At 44.2% G+C, this 20,058-nt stretch overlaps 1 non-coding gene across 1 annotated transcript; it reads right to left on the bottom strand.

The window, feature by feature from the left end:
* Window positions 1-15,939: 15,939 nt before the first annotated feature.
* LOC145390008 (5S ribosomal RNA) lies at window positions 15,940-16,058 on the bottom strand. Its single transcript, XR_013895558.1, has one exon. It is a non-coding gene; the product is annotated as a 5S ribosomal RNA (ribosomal RNA).
* Between the last annotated feature and the right edge of the window lie 4,000 nt (window positions 16,059-20,058).

Genomic DNA, 20,058 nt, shown 5'->3' on the forward strand with positions numbered 1-20,058 from the left:
CTAATCCCATGGAAACAGACCTCACAAGAGATGTAATATGATCCTTCCAAGATAAGTCCCGAGTGAATGAAACTCCAAGCATGTTCAGGGATGATGCGGGAATCAGCTGGATATTATTAAACATTAGTGGGTACTCCTGTTGAAGAATTTGTCGAGGTGATAGGTGTAAAAACTGAGTCTTTGATGCATTAAAAACAACAAGATTATTTTTACCCCAGTCAGAGATACGGGCCAAGTCAGACATTAGGTGTGCCATAGCCTCATCCCTTGTTTGTTGAAGTAACTGCTGAAATGGACGTTGCGGGAACCAAATGAAAAGGTGAAGGGTGGAGTCATCAGCGTACGATTGGATAGGGTTAGATGTACAGCTTAGAAGGTCATTGATGAATTAAAGGAAGAGAGTTGGTGATAGGACAGAGCCCTGAGGAACACCACTGTTGATGGATCTAGGAGGAGAACGATGGCCGTCTACAACAGCGGCTATAGAACGACCAGAAAGGAAGCTATAGATGAAGGCACAGCGAGAAGGATAGACCCCGTAAGAGGGCAGTTTGGAAATTAAAGATTTATACCAGACTCGATCGAAAGCCTTTGAGAGGTCAATTGCAGTGGCAAAGCTTTCGCCAAAGTCCCGAAAGGAGGATGACCAGGAATCTGAAAGGTATGTGAGAAGATCGCCAGTGGAGCTTCCCTGACGGAACCCATACTGACGATCAGAAAGAAGGTTGTGATAGGAAAGATGCTTTAAAAATTTTCTGTTAAGAATTGACTCGAAAACTTTTGAGACACAGGACGTTAAAGCAATTGGACGATAGTTAGAGGGTTGGGAATGGTCACCCTTCTTTGGGACTGGCTGAATGAGAGCAAACTTCAAGCAAGAATGAAAGGTAGTTGATAGATAAAAGTGAAAGAGTTTACCTAGGCAGCGTGTGTGTGTGTGTGTGTGTGTGTGTGTGTGTGTGTGTGTGTGTGTGTGTGTGTGTGTGTGTGTGTGTGTGTGTGTGTGTGTGTCAGTATGAAGTGTACAATGTATGTTAGAGTGAAGTGTGGTAGTGTGAAGTTTCCTATCTATCTATCTATCTATCCATCCATCCATCTGTCTATCCATCTATCTATCTATCTCTCTATATGTCCACGTATCTATCCACCCATCCCTCCATCCCTACAGCCATCTATTTATTTATCCATCTATCTATCAGTCTATCATCCATCCATCTATCCATCCATCCATCCATCCATCCATCCATCTATCTATCTATCCATCTATCTAATCTAACAGACGAAATATTACTTAGCTTTTAACGCAGGTAAGTGATGGCTGACTAGGTTACTGACTGGCTTACTGACTGGCTTACTGACTGGCTGGCTGACTGGCTTTCCCCTGACTTTCTTCATGGCTTGCTGTGGAATTCCTTCAGTTCCTTACGTCTATCTGTCGACAAGAATCATCATCATCATCATCATCATCATCATCATCATCATCATCATCATCATCATCATCATCATTATCATCATCATCATTATCATCATTATCATCATCATTATCATCATCACCGTCATTATCATCATCATCGTCAATATCATCATCATCGTCTTCATTATTATTATTGTTGTTGTTATTATTATTATTATTATTATTATCATTATTATGATTATGATTATGATGATGATGATGATGATGATGATGATGATGATGGCTGTGAAGCATGTGTAAGAGTAAATGGGCATCTGAGTGAATGGTTCACGATCGGCGTGGGCGTGCGACAAGATTGTGTGATGTCCCCGTGGTTGTTCAGTATATACATATATATATATATATATATATATATATATATATATATATATGGATGGGGTGATGAGAGAAGTAAAAACACGAGTAATGGAGAGAGGGATGGCGTTGGTAATGAATGGTGATGGATGGAATATCTCAAATTTGTTGTATGCTGATGATGCAGTACTGCTTGCAAGTACCTGACAAGAACTTCGTAGGCTAGTGCAGAGTTTTGCTGATGTCTGTGAGAGTCGTGCCTTGAGAATAAATGTAGAAAAGAGTAAAGTGATGGTTAATGAGAGAGAAGGTGACTCCCAGTGTGATGTTACAGTGAATGGAGAGAGACTGGAACTGATGAGAGAGTTCAAATACCTGGGTACAGTGATAGAAAAGAGAGGAAAATGTGCAAAAGAAGTGGAAAGTAGAGTAACACAAGAAAGGAAAGTAGCTGGTGCTATGAAGGCCTTGATAAGAAACAGAGACTTGAGTGTTGCAGGTGCACGAGGCTTACATGAAGGACTGTTAGTGCCAAGAGTGTTAGTGCCAACATTAATATATCGATGTGAGACTATGGCGTGGTATGAAAATGAAAAGTCGAGAGTAAGAGCAGTGGAGATGCGACTGGTGAGGAATGTATGTTGAGTACAGAGGGTGGATAGGATACGAAATAATGTGACTCGCGAAAGATGTGGAGTGAGGAAGTCGGTGACTCCAGAATCGAAGAGAGTATACTGAGATGGTATGGACATGTGGAGAGAATGGATAACAATAGAGTGGTGGAAAAGGTATATCTGAGCGAATCTGAAGGAGAGAGGAGGCGAGGTAGGCCAAGGAGAAGGTGGAGAGATATGGTGGATGAGTGTGTGAGAAAGAGATGTATAGAAGTCGGTGAGGCTAAGGGACGGACAAGAGATCGAGCTGGCTGGATGAATGTTGTGTGGAGCACATAACCAGGGATTTGGCAGCCCTTTTTAACGTGACAGTGTCCGGACTGACTTTATCAGATGGGTATATGAGAAGCTACAGAACGAGGTGAAAGTTTTTTTTTTTTTTTTGTTTCTCCGATGGAGCCAGGATTCCGGGGGCTTGAATGATGATTGAATGGAAGCGTGGCTCATTGAACTGGGCATACCTAGGCTTTCTGGACGTTGTTACTCCTCACTCTTCCCTAGGGTGGGAAAGGAGGTCTGGATGATGATGATGATGATGGAGCAAGCTGTGTGGCTAGAGTGAGGAGTGGTTGGAAGAAGTTCAGGGAGCTGTTGCCTTTCCTGACATTAAGAGGGCTCTCCCTCCGTGCTAAGGGGTCTTTGTATGCAGCATGTGTTAGGAGTGTAATGCTGTATGGTAGTGAGACTTGGGCAGTAAAGGAAGAGGATATTCGCAGGCTCAAATGTACAGAAATGACATTAGTTAGGTGGATGTGTAGTGCGTCCCTGAGTGCAAGGCCTGGGGGGGCTGGGTTTACGATGGAAGAGTCGAGAAGTAGGATGTGACTGGAATGTACTGGCATTGTGATAAGAAGGGGTAGATTGAGATGGTTTGGGAGGAAGGATGGGACTGAAGTGTATTGGTGTTGTGATGAGGAGGGGTTGATTCAGATGGTTTGGGAGGAAGGATGGGACTGGAGTGTATTGGTGTTGTGATGAGGAGGGATAGATTGAGATGGTTTGGGGGGTAGGATGTTACTGGAGTGTATTGACGCTGTGATGAGAAGGGGTAGATTGAGATGGTTTGTGAGGAAGGATGGGACTGGAGTGTATTGGTGCTGTGATGAGGAGGGATAGACTGGGATGGTTTGGGAGGAAGGATGGGACTGGAATGTATTGGTGTTGTGATGAGAAGGGGTAGATTGAGATGGTTGGGAGGAAGGATGGGACTGGAGTGTATTGGTGCTGTGATGAGGAGGGGTAGACTGAGATGGTTTGGGAGGAAGGATGGGACTGGAGTGTACTGGTACTGTGATGAGGAGGGGTAGATTGAGATGGTTTGGGAGGAAGGATGGGACTGGAATGTATTGGTGTTGTGATGAGGAGGGGTAGATTGAGATGGTTTGGGAGGAAGGATGGGACTGGAGTGTATTGGTGTTGTGATGAGGAGGGGTAGATTGAGATGGTTTGGGAGGAAGGATGGGACTGGAGTGTATTGGTGCTGTGATGAGGAGGGGTAGACTGAGATGGTTTGGGCATGTGGAGAGGACGGGGGATGACTATTGGGTGCAGAAAGTGAAAAGTGTTAATGTTGGGGGTTGGGTTGCGATAGACAGACCGAAAAAGACCTGAGACGAGATCATAAGGGATTGAACAGGGAGGCTGCCAGAGATCGAGCAGCATGGAGAACAGCCATTAGGTGACTAAGGCTGACGCATGCATGTTGGAGCCTTTATAAACGAAACGAAACGAAAAGAAAAAATGAAACGAAATGATTATCGTATTTATTGCCCATTCTCCATCATCACTGCTGAGATATAACAATAGATTAAAGCTGGAATACGATGCTAGTCACTAAGAAGTGCTATGTAAGTGAAGCCGAAGCATTGCCTTATTCTGCCACTTAGCTACGTGAAATAAACTCTCATATGATGCTAGTCACGAAGAAGTGCTTTGCCAAAAACAGCTTCCATGTCATCTTGTCCTTCAGCATCAGTCTGTCTTCCCTCCTGCTCACACTTTCCTCTTTCTTCTCTCCACCACATCCCTCCACCTCTTCCTCGGCCTCCCTCTCCCTTTCTCACGCTGCACTTCACTCACATACACTCTCCTAGTCAGTCTCTCAATCTCCATTATCTCCACATGGCCAAATGATCTCAGGGTACTTCTCCCAACACTTTCAATCACATCCACATCAATACCACAACGCTCCTTCACTTCCTCATATGTTCGTCTGTCTCTCCACGTAACTCCACATCCACATTAACACCATAACTCTCCTTTACTTCCTCGTTTGTCTGTCTGTCTCTCCATGCAACTCCAGATCCACATCAACACCACTACAACCTTCCACTTCCTCATTGTCTCTCTATCTCTGTTAACTCCCCATCCACATCAACACCATAACGCTGCTTTACTTCTTCATTTGTCTGTCTGCCTTTCCACGTAACTCCACATCCACATCAACACAACGCTTTTTCACTTTCTCATTTGTCTGTTTGTCTCTCCACGCAACTCTACATCCACATCAACAAAACAACGCTCCTTTACTTCCTCATTTGTCTGTCTGTCTCCACTAACTCAATATCCACATCAACAACTCTACGCTACTCCTTTCTCTGTCTGGCTCTTCACGTAACTCCACATCCACATCAACACCACAACGCTCCTTTACTACCTCATTTGTCTAAGCGTTACCGTAAAATACACAATGAAAGAAAACGTAATTGTTGAACAAATGTTATGGTATACTCGTGTATTATGAGCATAGCAGGTGTACTATGAATCATGAAATAAAACATATCCTGATTGGTGTGTATTGAAGTTAAATGATTAAAATACCCAAATAAATCTTCAGTAAATGCTAAACTGTAACTTATTAAGCGACATAAAGACATAAGTTTATCTACACACGACAAATAATAAAGTGACTAACCATGTACCTAATACATTCGATAGTCTATCCCTGCACGATAAAAGAGTGTATGTGAGTGAAGTGAAGGAGGGGAGAGGAGGGGGAGATCGAGGATGAGATAGAGGGATGGAGTAGAGAGACGTATGGGAGAGGGAGGTGTAAGTTGGGGGGATGGAGAGTGAGAGACTAATCACGAATTGATTACATCCTTTTATAATTTCTAATCGTGGAGTGATGCTGGCCATCATACTATGCCAAACTCATTCACTGTTCACCTACACACGATTTACAGCGAGAATTGCTTTTGTCGTTCCTGAACACGTTATGTATGACTGCAAGTGTTCAGCATTTGCCTTGTTCAGTGGTCGGCAACCTGCGGCTCAGGAGCCACACGCGGCTCTTTTAGGACACTTTTGCGGCTCCAGGAGCTTCATAAATAATCATTTATTCTTTCCGAACGACGACATCAAATAACACATGCAAGGCAACATTAGATTTTTTTTAAATTCAACTTTAAAAAGATCTATAGGCATCAGTCGGTATGATTTCTAGAAATGCAAACCAAATGTCTTTCCTAAGCTGAACTTATGCAGAGAGAGAGAGAGAGATTAGCTTTGTGAATATAAGTAGATCGAACAATATCACCGTAATGTTTAGATTTAGAAGTACTATAGATTTCGTTTTATGAAACAAATTTTTGTACTGCGGCTCTGGGGGTACTACATTTTTATGAAACTTTAAAATAAATGGCTCTTCTAGCTTCAAGGGTTGCTAACCTCTGGCCTTGTCAGTAATTTGCCAAGTAATAAGGCACCAGAAAGTGAGAAGTGTGAACATTAGGGTTAGGGCTGCGAGAGGCAGACCTTAAAAAACTAGGTGCGAAGTCACTGGATGTGACCTCATGAGTAAGGGAATGAATAGGTAAGCTACCAGAGATAGAGCAGCATGGAAAGCCGCCATTAGCTGGCCAAGGCCGATGCATGCAAGCAGGTTGGAGCCTTTATAAATGAAAAGAAACGAAAAATGAAACGATGATAGCACCATACAGCTGGCCTGGACATGGCACTTATACTGTAGATGTCACACAGCAATAAAAGTGATTTTGTTCCCACCAAACACTACCAGTCTGATGTAGCCATTCAGTCAGGAGATCATTCCAGCACACTTCTCACTTTCTGCACCCAACTGTCATTCCCCATCCTCCCCAAATACCCAAACCATCTCAGTCTACCCCTCCTCATCACAATACCAGTACATTCCAGGGTGTTTACTGTGCACGGCCATGTAAGGCAATGCACACACGGGGCTGGAGGTGGCTTGGTTGAACATAGAGGACTGGGGTGACCTAGAGGTTCACCTACCACCACAGCAGGGGGTCAGTGCTCATGTTACGACACTCCAGCCATTTTGGAAGTGTTGCCACTGAGAGAATATGATAATAAACATAGTGTCAGTGAGGGGCAGTGTCTGTGGCAGCCATCCAGCGCGGGTGACGCTAAGTACCCGCGCACACGTCAGTCCTGGCAACACCCTTCACTGGTGCACTTAGGGTACCAGTGCAAGGGGCCAAAAGAACACCGGGGCAAGGTTTGTCATGAGGAGTGGCATTATTTGGTGATGTCATGAGGAGTGGCATTATTTGGTGATGTCATGAGGAGTGGCATTATTTGGTGATGTCATGAGGAGTGGCATTATTTGGTGATGTCATGAGGAGTGGCATTATTTGGTGATGTCATGAGGAGTGGCATTATTTGGTGATGTCATGAGGAGTGGCATTATTTGGTGATGTCATGAGGAGTGGCATTATTTGGTGATGTCATGAGGAGTGGCATTATTTAGTGATGTCATGAGGAGTGGCATTATTTCGTGATGTCATGAGGAGTGGCATTATTTGGTGATGTCATGAGGAGTGGCATTATTTGGCTCCTCCACAGCACCAAGACATGTCACTCAACAAAGCCAAACAGGAGATGGAGCACGAGGAACCTGCCGAACTCAGTGTAAATATGAGAAGGCCAAAGACACAACACATACGGTAATGACGAGACCAACACAGCGGCAACTGAGCAAAATATTGGAGGTGGCCGACTACTTCAAGGATTACTGGATGTGATTCCAAGGTGGCGACCATCATCCACTCACTTGATGTAGTGCTGCCTACTTCTTCCTTCACCTTTATCAGTCTATTCCCATGTCTGCCCTCCTCGTTCCCTATTTCTCATCATCATCCACTCACTTGATGTAGTGCTGCCTACTTCTTTCTTCACCTTTATCATTCTTTTTCTGTGTCTGTCCTCCTCTCTTCCTATTTCTCCCATCTTTTCTGTCACTTTTTATTACTCTTCTTTCCTTTTCAGGTGGCTTTACATTGAGTGACAAGCCTAATGGTTTCCGGTAAGCCAGGAAACCATTTACAACGCTGGGTGGTAACCATATAACCAACCCATACGTGTTCCCTACGTGTCAACAAGTGGGTTGGTGAAGGGCTAGTGCCCCTCCCCGTAAAACAACTAACTCGAAGACAAATGGCCACCTCTTACGGGATTATAGCGTCTGGCGATAGATAGATAGATAGATAGACAGCTACGGGATTATGAAGTCTGGCGATAGATAGATACAGTAGATACTGGATTATGGTGTCTGGCAATAGATAGATAGATGGACAGATTCGGAATTATGGCGTCTGGCGATAGATAGATAAATAGATAGATACGGTATTATGGCGACTGGAGATAAATAGATAGAACGAAATAATGGTGTCTGGCGATAGATAGCTAGAGCGATAGTGGCAGCTGGGTACTTGTAGACACTGATCCACGACGTATTCTTCCTTGTTTTAAATTAGTGTATTATGCACAAACCATACATTGTCAACGACTTAACTATGGCAGATATAAATAACTATCTAGCTATATATCTATTGCCAGACGCCTCAATCCTCCAAGGAGTGGCCACAAACAAATCGCCTCCATGTCGCCCTGTCCCCCGTAATTTCACTGTCCTGCTCCCAGCTCACACCCCTCTCTCTCATATACCTCTCCACTCCATCCTTTCATCTCATCCTTGGCCTCCCCCTCCCTCTCTTCCACTCCACCTCACTCACATACATTCTCCTTGTCAGTCTCTCACTCTCCATCCTCTCCACATGACCAAACCACCTCAGTGTGTTGCTCCTAACGCTTCCTATCACATCCACATCCACACCACAACGCTCCTTCACTCCCTCATTTCTCAGTCTGTCTCTCCATGTAACTCCACACGCTCCTCTCATTTTTTTTTTTTTAATGCAAGGAAGAAGGAACCAAAGGCCAGGAGCCCGCAAACCGTTCCTTCCAAGAAGAAAAAAAAAATACAAAGGAGAGCCAAATTCAAGATCCGTTTATTTCGAGATGCCTGGACACACTGCGTGTGAAAGACTGGAGATCATAGGAAGTAGGAAATACAGACAGAGGTAGACAGTTCCAGAGTTGACCTGTTACATAAATGAAGGACTGCTCAAAGGATCCTAGTGAGTCACAGCACTTTCCCCTCCCTCTATAAGCAACGATAATTACTACGAGGAAATTATAGTATGTAAAGACAGCGAGGAAAACTATTTAGTATGTGTTTGTTTATGTAGATGCATTTCTGATGGATTGATGTCAAGTTGAAGCATAAGAAGATGGAGGATCAGAGGTTTTTCACATCCCTCGGCCTCCTCTGTTCTATTGTATCTATCTATAGCCAGACGCCTTAATCCCGCAAAGGGTGGCAGCAGACAAAACGCCTCCAAGTCGCTCTGTCACCCACCATTTGACTGACCTTCCCCCAGCTCACTCCCCTCCCTTATATACCTCTCAACTTCATCCCTCCACCTCATCCTTGGTCTCCCCCTTCCTCTCCATCCCTCCACATGCAGTGTCAAAGAACTGATGAACAATATCCTCGCTTACCTTTGTTCATCTCGGCAAGATGGGCAAGCTGTTTAAACACTATCAACACTGAGAATAGACACACAGCTCGAGCGTCCTCCTCCTACCACGGTTAGAGGGTGACTGACGGGATTCGAAGCTTCTATGATTCACCGAGCTCCAGTTCGAGATACAATACTTGTTTTTATTATGCTGATTAATACTTATCTTTAATATTATTCCTATCTATATATCTATCTATAGCCAGACGCCGTCATCGCATAAGGAGTGGCTAAATACAAATCGTCTCCATGACGTCCTGTTCCCTGTCATGTCGCTGCCCTCCCCCCAACTTACACCTCCCTCTCATATACATCTCTCCTCTATCCGTCCATCTCTTCCTCGGACTCCCCCTCCCCCTCCCCGCCTCCACCTCATTCACATATATTCTCCAGGTTAGTCCCTCACCCTCCATACTCTGAATTTTGACCCCCTATCTCATATACCTCTCTCCTCCATCCCTCCATCTCTTCCTCTGTCTCCCCCTCCTTCTCCCCTCCTCACCTCACTCATATACACTCTCCTAGTTAGTCTCTCACCCTCCATACTCCCAACTTTCACCCCGTGTCTCATATACTTTTCAACTTCATCTCTCCATCTCCTCCTCGGTCTCCTCCCTCTCCCCCCTCCACCTCCCTCACATACACTCTCCTAGTTAGTCTCTCACCCTCCATTCTCCCAACGCTACTTTAGTCGTCTGGGTTGATGACATTCACCTGAAATACCACACTTTTATTAATTCTGTTTACTGGCATGCATCCCAACCCCGACCATGGTGGTGGTGGTGGTGGTGGTGGTGGTGGTGGTGGTGGTGGTGGTGGTGGTGGTGGTGGTGGTGGTGGTGTGGTGGTGGTGGTGGTGGTGGTGGTGGTGGTGGTGGTGGTGGTGGTGGTGGTGGTGGTGGTGGTGGTGGTAGTAGCAGTGGTGGTGGTGGTGTGGTGGTGTGGTGGTGGTTGTGATGGTGGTGGTGGTGGTGGTGGTGGTAGTAGCAGTGGTGGTGGTGTACCTGCCCATACATGCTACCTGCCCATCACCATACATGCTACCTACCCATCACCATACATGCTACCTGCCCATCACCATACATGCTGCCTGCCCATCACCATACATGCTACCTGCCCATCACCATACATGCTACCTACCCATCACCATACATACTACCTACCCATCACCATACATGCTACCTGTCCATCACCATACATGCTACCTGTCCATCACCATACATGCTATCTACCCATCACCATACATGCTGCCTGCCCATCACCATACATGCTACCTACCCATCACCATACATACTACCTCCCATACATGCTACCTGCCCACACAGCCAGAGTTAGCATTCACCACCCAATTCCAAAGAAAGGAAGTTCATCTGACCCCTCTGATTACAGACCAATTGCTGTCACATCTTCTCTTGGTAAAGTATTGGAAACCGTAATTAACAAGCACATAGTTAAACATCTGGAATCCAACAACTTAATATACACAACTTAAAGATGTGTTTTTTCCCCTACACTGGGTATGGATTTCTGTGGGGTATATGTAGTTTGTTTATATATTACGGTACTACTACTGATTATGATAGGGCTACTGCTGCTGTTGCTACTACTGCTACTACAACTAATACTACTGCTACTACAGCTACTACTACTGCTGCTACAACTGCTGCTACTGCTACTACAACTACTACTACTACTGCTGCTACTGCTACCACTTTTTAAGAATAATACAACAAACAAATCACCTCCATCCATTTGGGAATTATATTGTGCAGCTCAGCACCAACCCTCATAAAACAGTTCACCATTTGGAGTTAACACTAACCATAATACAGTATGTCGGCCCCAAACACACCAACCACTGTCCTTACCAACCACCTGCTAAGTCTTTATCATCATTCATTCATTCATTCATCATCTAATCCAGTGTTGCCCTATGAAGAGCACAGGAGCCCGGGGCTAAGCAAGTTGATCCTGACATTTAAGATGAGAGTGACCAGCCTCACTCATCCCTGAGTGGCATTACTTGAGCAATAAACCCCAACCACCCCTTGGATATAAACCTGCACAGGCTGAGTCCGATTGGAGAGCCTAAATTGCTCACTAAACCACCAGGCGCCATAATTTGGTTATATGGTTACCACCCAGCGTAGTAAATGGTTTTCTGGTGTACAGGAAATCATGTGGCTTGTCACTCAGTATATAGTCACCCGTAGACAGAAGGAAGAGGAAAGAATGAAGGAGAAAAAGACATGAGGAAGGATGGAAAGAAGGAAGGAAGGGAGGAAAGGGCAGGCACCAGAGAGCAGCACTACATCGAGTGAGTGGATGGGGAGTGCCCCACCAACCACAAAAGACTTTATTACTACTAGATTTTTTTGTATTACAGTGTCAACAAAAACTTTAATCTATTGGAGTTGCTGGTCAATGTGACTCAGTCACAGTAGCTTCGTAATCCATACCTGCCAGAGAGACAGGCCTGAGGGCTGATGATTTGGTGCCCCTGAGGCATAACAGTGCACACCTCACCAGGGAGTAGGACAGTTGACACCTCATCCAGGCCATAACGGAACTCTTTACGTTGACGCTTCTTAGAAAGAATCTCTGCCAGTCTCGAGAGAACCTGCTCACCTCTGGACCCATCCCACCTGATGTTGTGAACACAAGGGAAGTGAATCCACCGTGGTGCACAAGAAATGCACAAGCTAGATCCTTTCTTGTGCACCACGGTGGATTCACCGTGCAATATTCTAGCACAATAGAACAAAACCAGTTCACTTTTAAGAACACTGTACGTAGAATGAATAAAATGTTAGTTTATGAAATACAGGAGTCTGCCACAACGCTCCATTCGGGGAAAAAATGGTTAAAGGAAAAAACCCAGGCAGGGGCGAACGGGAGAAGGCTTTGGTATCAGACTGTTAGGGGGTACTATTGGTGTTTTCACTGCCTTTTTCTCTCATATACAAAATGAAACTAAAGCTTTATTAATCCCCAAATACGTATATCATTGTTAACTGACGTGATCTGGTACGAGTATGGCTGAAAGCAAAATGTGTAATGAGAAAAGCGACGAGAAAATTATCTTTTTTCTGCTACTAGGGGGTGTTATTACACCCAACAGAGAAAGCCCGATGAAGCTGTGTTTGGCCCGGTTTATATATCTGTCTACCAGTCTGTCTCCCTGTCTGCCTGCCTGCCGGCCTATCTGTTTGTCTTTGTTTGCCTGCCTGTCTGTTAGCAAGATTATCGGAAAAAGTCAGCAGATTATCCTATTTTTTAATTTAGATTTTGAATAAACTATTCCGTACAAGTCCTTACAATCAGAGAAACGTTGTCGCTGGAAAGCAGAACAGGAAGAGTCAGCGGACAGTGATCAGTTTTTCGCAGTTACCCATCCATTTTACTGCTTTTCTCTGAACTGAAAGCCCACCCCAACTTAGTCTGTGGCGTCACAAAAGGTGCGCGGGGAAGTCATGTAACCAGATCATCTCTGTCATTAGAACCTGAATTAGGTTAGGATGAAGTAATTCGACATTTGCAGCATTCAGTAAAAGGTCAGGGGTAAAAGACAAGGATAAAGGTTCAGTCAGCCGTCGTGTCCGAGACAGAGACTCATCATTCTCGAAGCATTGTAATCAACAAGTAATAAACAGTAGCTCAGAGATAGACTCCGTGGAGAGAGTGCATCAGTACATCACGTCTACACGATTATTTGATTTTCTCTTGTCATACTTCAGAACCACAGGTGTTTAGTGATAAAGTGGACGGGCGTTTGAACCGAGTGTGAGACACAAGTGTTGTTGGCGTCACTTCATAGGCTGTTGCTTGGATTTGCTGGATTTCCCTCCATTGTCCTCCTTACTGCGATCTTGCCTTGTTCCCGCTGCACCCTCCAAAGGTATGCTATTTGGCTTCTGCTAATTCTGTACTCGTTTTACTCTAACTTGGCCCAAATTTTCCATCCCTCCAACCTGAATGCTGAGTTGTAGCAATAGATTAATGCTAGAAAATGTAAGTCACAAAAAAGTGGTATGGACAGAGAGCCGTAGCGTTGTCCGTTTCTGCCAATGACCCATGTGAAGTAAGCTGCAAAAGGACGAAAATTTGGGCCATTTACAATGAAAAATAATATACTACGTGATACAATGATAATCTAGGACGTTGTGGAGAGTTGAGAAGTTTGTGGTTTGCAATAGAGGGACAGGAAGACAGAGACAGACAGATAGAAGACAGACAGACGCAGGGTAAGGAGACAGACAGAGGAGACGAAGCGTCGCGTTATTATGAGTGTAGTTGACTTCATAGAACATTGCATTATAGTTGTGCCCAAACTTTAATAGCACGTCTTCTTATGTATAACCAAAGTCGTTTGACGTGTAGTGAACTAACACACACACACACACACACACACACACACACACACACACACACACACATGCAACTACATCAAACCGTTCATGCCTTACTCCACCGTGAACACAACACATCCACATACCCAACAACACCCCCCCCACACACACACACATACATAACCACACACAACCACATACTCGTATAACCACACACACACACACACACACACACACACACACACACACACAACATACATAACCACACACAACGACATACTCGTATAACCACACACACACACACACACACACACACACACACACACACACACACACACACACACACACACACTGCAACCACATCAAACCGAACACCCCTTACCCCACCGAACACACAACACATCCACATACCTAACCACACACACACACACACACACACACACACACACACACACACACACACACACACACATAACCACACACAACCACATATTCGTATAGCCACACACACACACACACACACACACACACACACACACACACACACACACACACACACACAAACACAAGTATTCTATGATGGGCCTTGCTGATAGAGGTGTGTGTGTGTGTGTGTGTGTGTGTGTGTGTGTGTTGTGAGGTGGGCAGGTTGCCATGGTAACACAGATGCCCTGCACCAGCCAAGCTAACACCATACGTATTGCCCACTGAGTCTCGCACTTTATATAAAACATCTCTGTACTCATATCTGATCCCAATATTGCAGTTTTATTTTTTTTTCATCACAATACGGTAAAACATACTCGAACTTGATTTTTGAAAATGATCCATGAATATTAAAGTTTTCTGTGGCAAGAAATGAAGAAGGTGTTTGGTGGTGGGGTGGAGTGGGTGTCTAGCGGTGCATTGTGGTGAGACACATACACTCACAGGCACATAATTACACAAACTTACACACACACACACACACACACACACACACACACACACACACACACACACACACACACACACACACACACACACACACGTACACTGAGGAAGGGTGAGGCATAGACTGGCAGGGAGAGGCAGAAATGGGTGGGAAAAAGCAGGGAGAGGGAGGCAGAGCCAGGGTGAGGCAGGGAAAAGCACTGTAGTGAATATAATGTGTCTGTGTTTTTGTCTTTAGCTGTAGGCAATGACGGAGAGAGAGAGAGAGAGAGAGAGAGAGAGGGGAGGGGATCACACAGACGTTTCGATCCAGAAAAGCTGGTCAAACCTTAGCAGAAAAAATTATATCTTGGCCATAAGAAGGGATTTTTTTCATGACAGTTTTTTTTAATACACACACGATTGTGAACAGGCATAAGAGTAACTACGTATACACACACACACACACACACACACACACACACACTCTCTCTCTCTCTCTCTCTCTCTCTCTCTCTGCTGCTCCAAGGAAAGTCATCAAACGTCACTATAGCTGTGGTACCCTCCGTCTGAACCTACTTTCTACCCACTGACCTACTCTCCCCATTCCTCTCTCATTTTCCGCCGTCTCTTCCCACTCCCCTTCCACTGCCACTCTCCCCACTCCCCTCTCATTCTCCCCACTCTCCCCTTTCCCCTCTCACACTCCTCACACCCTCTCTCATTTTCTGCAATCCTTTCCCACGCCCACTCTGCCTACTCTCCCCACTTCCCTCTCACTTTCCCCACTCCCTTTCCCGCCCGACTCTCCCCATTTCAATATAGTCTTGTGTGTGTGGGGGGGGAGAAGGGTGGCATACGGATGTGGGGGGGGCGCTGTAGAAATGCGTGTTCATGGGCGCCTACGTGTGTGTGTGTGTGTGTGTGTGTGTTTTGTGTGTGTGTGTGTGGGGGGGAGAAATGCGTGTTCATGGGCGCCTACGTGGTGTGTGTGTGTGTGTGTGTGTACGTGTGTGTAGTGAGGGGGATGAAGGGTGGCATACGGATGTGGGGGGGGCGTTGTAGAAATGCGTGTGTTCATGGGCGCCAAGGGTGGCAGTACGGTACGGTACGGAAAAAATATCATAATTCCGATAGTTTAAAAACACCGCACCGTAGTTTCGTTGCATACATAAAGAACCGTACCGTACTGGTGCCATAAAATGAAATTTCGTTCCGAACTTTCGTACCTAATTTCGTACTGTACGTCTGCCATTACGTTTCTGTGAAAATTAATCATTCATTCATTGCCAGACACCATGTATCCCAGATGGGGTGGCCAATGGCTTAGAGTTAATTGTTTTACAGGGAGGGGCACTAATCCTCCACCAACCCCACTTGACATGTAGAGATGCCAACAGCATCTGCTGTTCCCAGGCGGTCACCCATCCAAGTACTAACCAGACCCAACGTTGCTTAACTTCGCTGATCGGACGGGAAGCGGTGTACTCAATGTGGTATGGCCGTTGGCAAGAATAATCGATAATATAAATTATTTTTGCAAGCAATTCCTCGTCCAGTTTCAATACTCATTATATTTGTGTTTCTTGATGTTAGTGGAAATTATATATATATATTGTGTGTGTGTGTAATTCACCGGGTCGGTCAGGATCACTTGATGGTCGTGATCGTCAGCTTTTACCCTCCCGGAAGGGAGCTGAGAGCTCATATAGTCCGATCTAAGGGCAAGGCTGTGACCTTCACACACGCACACACCCGTCCCCTTGCTCCAGGGGGACAGTAACCACCCACTTCGTCAGTGAAACTTTTCGCAACCTGAGCGAGGCGCGAACTCCCGTCCACCAGTTGGCAAGCGGGAACGTTACCACTGCACCAGCGAGCGGTGTGTGTGTGTGTGTGTGTGTGTGTGTGTGTGTGTGTGTGTGTGTTAATTGACCTAACATTTGATTTACATTCATATGGCAATGGGATTAAATAAAATTAAGGATTACTGACTTGTATTGTACTAGAATTTTCTGTGAAAAATTGTTTAAATCAGACTATGATAAAACTCAACCACTTAACGGGTCAAGTAGCAATGCTGCAGCCGGCCCTACAGTAAATACCTAATCCAAATCATTTTTTATATACTATTGTATAATCCAGTCTATAAATTAATCACTTAACTCTGTAGGCCTACAGTGGGCAAGGAATAGACGAGATACGTACAGCAAAACAAATGTCAAATAATAGAAATATCTATCTATCTATCAATTGCCAGACGCCATAATCCCGTAAGGGGTGGCCACTTGACTTTGGGTTACCTATTTTATAGGGAGGGGCACTAACCCTCCACCAACCCACTTGTTGACATGTAGGGAGCACGTATGGGTTGGTTATATGGTAACCACCCAGCGTTGTAAGTGGTTTCTTGGCTTACAGGAAACCATTTGGCTTGTCACTCAATGTAAAGCCAACTGTGAAGGAAAGAAAAGCAATAAGAAGTGACAGGAAAGATGGGAGAAATAGGAAGAGAGGAGAACAGACAGAAAAAGAATGATAAAGGCTAAGGAAGAGGTAGGTATCACTACATCAAGTGAGTGGATGATGGTCGCCACCACCTACCAGATTATTACCCAAGTGCTAAAATATGGTGCTGATCTCAGTGACGATTGGAAATGATGCTGGTAGCTGATTCTGAGAGGTGTCTGGATTACGAGAAAATCTGCGAGAACTTTTGCGATGTGCATACGAGGTTTTGATAAGTGGTATTCTGGAGAGTGTTGTACGACAATCTTAAGACCAACACCAGGTTGCGCCAGGGCAAGTGTTGGTCAATCAAGGAGCGGAAGGTTTCTCTATTTAACTCTGAGTAACCAATCACAGTACACCGGAGTATGACGTCATAGTGGTAGCAGACGATGTTTCCACACCGCCAGTCATAATTTCCAAGACAGTATTGAAGCAGTGGAAGACCACCAAAATATTATGTACAGAAGGGCAGTGAACTTCTCAGAGGAAGAAATAAGTGCGCTGATTCATAATTTTTTCGACATTGTGTCATGTAGGCTATCACCATACTTTAGATGAGTTTCTTCTTAACACTGGCTTGTTTAATCGAATTTTTGTGAACATTATATCAATAGGCTATAATTTGTTTGTAGTAAAGGCAATATTGGCAGACAATGCTAGTTTTACCACATATGTCGAAGTAGTACTTGCTCCGTTATGGTATTCTGGCATCGTTTACGACGGTCTTCTGCCACTTGTACTTATTATTTTTTGAAAAATCGCAACAGTTGTATGCATTTAAGGATTAATTGATGCATGATTTAATTCTCAGGATTTGAGGGATGTTTGAGCTACAACATTTGTAAAAATAGGAGAGTTATAAGGCTTACGATGTACTTAGGGCTGCCCCTCACATGGCGCAACTCTACGAGGAGAATTGACAACGCCGCATAGGGTTTGCGCTCGTTTCTAAGGCTCCAGAATATGCACTTAAGTGAAAAGTTGCTCTTACGCCCAAAGATGGTGGATTTGCGAGGATTTCTGAGCTTTCAGAATCCGCCCAGGTCTAGATTTTCCTTGGTGAATACTGATATGAAATAATTATTTAGGATGGAGCACATTTCTTGATCTTCACTGGTAATGTCACCTGATTCTGTTCTGAGTGGTCCTATCCTATCTTTATTTTTCGTACGGTACAATTGATAAAAATCCTTGGGGAGATGAAAGGGGGAAAGGAGGTAGGATACAGGAAAGAACACAGACGACATAAGAAAGAGGAAGTGTAAGGAGATGTCGAAAAGAGAAGAAGAGGGAAAGAAATACACGGGGAAAAGGGAAAGAAGGGAGAGAAAGAGAAGTGAGAAAGAAAAGAGAAAAACGTGAAAGAAAAGATAAAGGGAAAAAAGGAGGGAAAGGAGAGAGGAGAGGAAAGGAGAGAAGAGAGGAAAGAAGAGACACGAAAGTGGGAGGAGAGAAGAGAAAGAGAGGAGAAACGAAGAAAAGAGAAGGGTGGTGAGAAAATTGATTGAGGTGTAAAGTGGGGAAGCGATTAGAGAGAGAGGAAGGAAGGGGAGAGAGGGTTATGGGGGAGGAAGGATTACAGGAGAGAGAGAGAGAGAGAGAGAGAGAGAGGTGAAACAATCAAAGACACAGAACGATAAACAACGGCACAGAGACGAAGGCATGAGAGGAATTGCAGAACCTAAATTTGTTAGATCATTTCGTTCTGTTTTTTAAATCACTTTATCGTCTTTTTTTCTTGTCTCAGTCAGCTCCAACCTTCTCCTTGCTTATCTCTCTCCTCTCCTCCTCCTCCATTAACCTAGTAAGCATTCTCTATTTTCAACTCTCTCTTCTTTCATCGTTCCTCTACGCCCCTGTACACGGCAACGTCAGCCGGGGTTGCCAGGCATCGCGTAATTTTTCACATTTGTTTATACATTTCTTATTTCTGGCCTTATTTTTCGTGCTACATTATTCATTTACGTATCATATTGTTCTCAGTGTGATTTTCTATAAGGCTACATGCATTTAAGGTTGAACGGAATACAGCATTACCAATACAATAACACAATGAACAATAACGTGAAAAAACATAGGCAGCTGGTGTAAATGTGTATACTGTATTTTCGACGTTATTTTTTGTGCTATTTTATTCATTTTAGTCTCTTTTTCTTCGTAAGTGTTTGTCCTGCAATAAAATGAGTATAAAATAATGAGCAAACAGCCAACATCACGATTACTAACACCGTAAACAGCGTAAAAAAGACCAGGCGCGCTCCATCAGCGCGCCTTCTCGTAAATATTGATACTCATGTTTTATTTTATTTCAGACGATATTTTGAGTGCTATTTCGTTCATTTTAGTCTTTAACTGTTCGTACGAGTTTGTTCTACAGTAACAAGGCATTCAAGAATGAACAGAACACGAACATCACTGGTACTAACACAGTACATGCAGCAAAAGGATAAATATACTGTACTGTTTAAGCATACGTTAGAAAAATAAAGAACCTCTATACAGTACGTATATCTCATGTAGAATGGGAAGACATTGGCGCGCATTTAAACCTAGTCCCATGAAGAGTGAACAGCAAATGTTTTTGGCGACTCACCACCAAAAATTTAACTTTCTACCGAGAAGAAACGACAACAAGAAGAATATTAGAAAATAAAAAGTTTCTCATGAATTTATCACCCCTTCCTGGATCCTGGCGTATAATAGTGGGAGAAGAATGATGATGATGATGATGATATGAAACTACAAGCATCCCGTACTTTGGAAATCCTACACGCTTAAAGCGGCCCCTACAGTGTGCCTGTCAGCTGTGCGCTTCTGCCATACTTCCAACTGACCTCCCATACAGGCAAGCTCATCTAAAAATATTTGTGGATGGCTTTGGTACAGCCTAGTATAGTTTTACTTATACAAAAAAGCTATAAGGTTTTTATGAAAGAATCGCTTTTTGTTATAGTAATTACAAAGAACTTTGTACAACTTGGCAGCGTTGCTCATGCTGT

The sequence above is a fragment of the Coenobita brevimanus genome, unplaced genomic scaffold, assembly GCF_032717465.1.
Source record: "Coenobita brevimanus isolate Jiangsu-jjx unplaced genomic scaffold, ASM3271746v2 jjx.HiC_scaffold_2712, whole genome shotgun sequence".
Lineage (NCBI taxonomy): Eukaryota > Metazoa > Arthropoda > Malacostraca > Decapoda > Coenobitidae > Coenobita > Coenobita brevimanus.